We start from the raw sequence: 3,667 nt of genomic DNA, 5'->3' as shown, positions 1-3,667 counted from the left end.
ACATAGTAAAAGGTCTCGGGATTAGATTTGCTGCCCTCACATAGTAAAAGGTCTCAGGATTAGATTTGCTGCCCTCACATAGTAAAAGGTCTCCAGGATTAGATTTGCTGCCCTCACATAGTAAAAGGTCTCCAGGATTAGATTTGCTGCCCTCACATAGTACAAGGTCTCCAGGATTAGGTTTGCTGCCCTTACATAGCATGAAAAAACTCGGCATCACCACTTTATGCCTCCTTGTAGGTACATTGTGCTCATGCGTCCACTATCGCATGTCCTTATACCAGCCTTTCGATGTTGGTAATGTAAGGGCGCATGTAAAATTAAGCGATCACACTGTTACCTTAGGGACATGTCTAACCAGTGTTATTGTTAATCTAATGCCTCCAGTGATAAGATGCAATTAAACTGTGTTACAAATGGCACTCCTGCTGTTTTCCCCAGTATGATAAGTAAGTTGCTCCTTTACACTGCTGAGTGTCCTAGTGTCCCCACAGTCCCATGCCCTTAAACCAACTCTTTAGCTGTTGTTGATTTACTGTTTCTAGTAAACAAGCAATGCCACCATTAAAGTAATCCCATATTTGAGGAATCTCATTGTTGATCGTAATGCTTCTGGTAACATGAAGCATTGCTGACGTTTTAAAATTTCTACCGTCTTTGCGTGATTGCCATGAACATAATTAAGATGCTTCTTTTCATTTTATATATGTTTTGTATATTCTTATTGACCAGCAACTGTTTACTTTCTATCTTTTTGTGCAGATAGGGATATCCATTTCACCTTGTTGCTATTGTGACCTTTTGGTGAACTGCACAAAACACTTTTTTTGGAATGAGTGTCTTGTGCAGTTTAACTAAAATGTCACGTGGGCAACATCTCTCAATTTTGGTGGAACTACACAAAATGGTGATTGGAGTTTCCAAAATCTCCGTCAAGTTCTGTCGGTAATCTCGTGCAACATTTTATTAGCCTTTGCAAGATGGATCCGTAATTGTCACCACAATGGCACTTTATTTTAGTGGAACTGCACAAAAGGATAAGAAAATTATAGTTGCACCTTACATGAGCTGGACAGCCAACCTTAATGTTCCTCAATTTTAGTGCAACTACTAAAGAAGAACCTGCCAGCTCATAAGAGCAAGTACTTCTTGCTAGCTGAATGATGCAATCTTTGCTTCATTTCAGGTGAACTGCATAAAAAAGCGCATGAATTGAATCATGGAACTCCAGGCAGACCTCATCCAAGTAGAGCTGGAGGTTGAGTTCAAGGAGGCCGCTATTAAAGCGAAATCATGCTCTCCTGTCCCCTTGTTTGTGCCGTGCAAACATGTTGTGCAAACAAGAATACTCAAATACAGATGTTGTGACGGTTAAGAGCATTCGCCAAGTTCTTCGATTGTATGACATGGCTAGCCAAGATGGATTTAATCCCGATATTCACTTTATCAAAAGGCTCTAATGGGTTGGTTCTCAATCTTGCAAGCTGGGAATCAGTGAGATGTGTAGGCATCTTTGTTGTACTTATTATTTGAATCTTATTTGTTGGTTCTGAATCTTGCAAGCTGGGAATCAATAAGATGTGTAGGCATCTTTGTTGTACTTATTATTTGGATCTTATTTGTTGGTTCTGAATCTTGCAAGCTGGGAATCAATGAGATGTGTAGGCATCTTTATTGTACTTGTTATTTGGATCTTATTTGTTGGTTCTGAATCTTGCAAGCTGGAAAACACTGCATGATGATGTAGAGGACAACAACCATAACAAACAGTTCAAACTTGGTAGTATTATCTTTGTGAAAGTGCGACAAATGTGCTAATCGTGTGTGTCCTGAGAATAATAACTCTAATTGTTGTGCATGTTAATCCTGTGGCACTGATAGAATGAGCGAATGCATTGCTTGTTTTAAGTATAAATTTCTATTAAAGCTAATTTAAAACAAAAAAGAAGCTAGCCAACTCAGCCAACCAGCGCTCCCCCAGATTGGGCCTTCGATGGCCGTCCGATCTGCCTGTTGGCGCATCTGAACAATGGGATCTTCACCTACAGTCAAACCTGATTTTACCTCGCGGTTGTTTTGGTACGCCAATGACGAGTGGGCTCGTCTCACGCGTTCCTTGGCTGGGTCAGCCGTGCCTATGTGCAGACGGATTTTCCCATCGGCTCCTTGCGCGCCGCGCGTGAGACGTGTGTTGGGCGTGAACCCTAGCCCCCCAATCCAGAGCCGCCACACCTTCCCCCTCCTCATTCCCTCGTCCGCCGCCGCACTCCCTCCCTCCTCCCTCGTCGCCACACCCTCCGCCCTAGCACCGCGCGCTCGTTCTGTCGTCTCATATACCATCGCTGCCGGCCCCTGCCATGGTGTCGCGGCGCTCTTCCTGCGCCCTCACGTCCGACCTCACCAGGTCCTCGATCTCAGCCTCATCGGCTTGCTGCGGCGGCCGCTCTCGACGCCGTCCTTGCGACACGACAGCGGCAAACCCGAGCGCCGACAGCTAATGTGGTGGTGCAGCGGACGGCGGCCTCAGCGGGCGAGCGACGGAGACTGCAACTAGTGCACGAGCTCGGACCTCAATGTGTCCGTGCTTGAATAGCTCGCATCTTCACGGCCACCAAGTGCAAAGGTGAGTCCCCAACCATCTCTCTCTCTCCATGGCCCTTTCCCCCACCTTCCCTCCTCACTTGATGGCATCTTGCTCTTGTTTCTAGGGTGATTCGTAATCTGTACACATAATTAAGACTGCTGATTTCATCTACCTATAGTATGCAATTAGTAATGATATGCATAAAACTTACTGGTACATGACATGTTGATTAAATTTTGACAGGCTAGTAGTTAAATTTTCTACGGATGAGTCCTTGTCGGATGGATGGTGACTAACGAGATGCACTTCTTTGCCACAAGTAATTTTAATAAAGGGATTGTGTACAAGGTAAGATTACCAGGCATAACTGCAATGCAGCTAGCAAGTGCTCCAGGATTTCATGTTGCTAGATTTCCCCCAGAGGCAAATGTATGACTTACTTGCTGTTGACTTTCACAGTGTTCAGATCTTTTCTTGTGAGAAGGATGCACAAAATCAAGTTTTTTGTCGGTAGGAGCTTTTTTCGCTGTCCAACTGTTCAGTTCCACTGGAACAAGGGGTCCACTGGACTTCTATTGTTTCCGAACTTGATGTGGATAAAATCAACCAGAGTATTATGGTGAAACCAAGTTTCACCACTTGACAACTTACAGGGCCTTTCAAGGAATTCTTCCTGTCAGTAAGTTCTTAGTTTTTGATATTCTTTATGAGACTATTTTTTAATGTCTGGTCATTAACTCTATCAGTAATTTGCAGAAAATGAGGGGCCAATGTATGATGTTCAGTGATCTTCTTCAGGTTCTGAATTTGTTGTGGTCTATGGATATATCCTTACATCGTCCTTACATGAACCATAACATTTCTAGTTTAATGTCTTTGTTTTCTACAACTGTTCCTTGACTAAATCTTGGTTAGGCTGGCCAGAGCACCAATATTCAGCCAAAAATGCATTCCTCTTCACGAGCTTGGTGAAGGCCATTATAATACGATAAGATGGAATCCTGAAGGGCGATGTAAGTCATGTAACCTTGCAATAATTTGATCAGCCGGTCGTGCTATGTTCTCTGGTCTGAGTGGGTGTGT

General features: G+C 43.8%; 1 long non-coding RNA gene across 14 annotated transcripts in view; it reads left to right on the top strand.

The window, feature by feature from the left end:
- The first annotated feature begins 2,157 nt into the window (after positions 1-2,157).
- LOC119291045 overlaps positions 2,158-3,667 on the top strand; it is a 4,313-nt gene continuing 2,803 nt past the window's right edge. For 6 of the 14 annotated variants that reach the window (XR_005142182.1, XR_005142184.1, XR_005142180.1 and 3 more), the window contains exons 1-4: positions 2,159-2,623; positions 2,828-2,932; positions 3,044-3,263; positions 3,341-3,597. This is a non-coding gene — a long non-coding RNA (uncharacterized LOC119291045). Of the gene's footprint in view, positions 2,624-2,827; positions 2,933-3,043; positions 3,264-3,340; positions 3,598-3,667 lie in introns of all 14 variants that reach the window. The other 8 variants (XR_005142183.1, XR_005142176.1, XR_005142175.1 and 5 more) reach the window with 5 other exon arrangements.

This window comes from Triticum dicoccoides, chromosome 4B (assembly GCF_002162155.2).
Source record: "Triticum dicoccoides isolate Atlit2015 ecotype Zavitan chromosome 4B, WEW_v2.0, whole genome shotgun sequence".
Taxonomy (NCBI): Eukaryota; Viridiplantae; Streptophyta; class Magnoliopsida; order Poales; family Poaceae; genus Triticum; species Triticum dicoccoides.
This window is presented reverse-complemented; position numbering and strand designations above follow the sequence as displayed.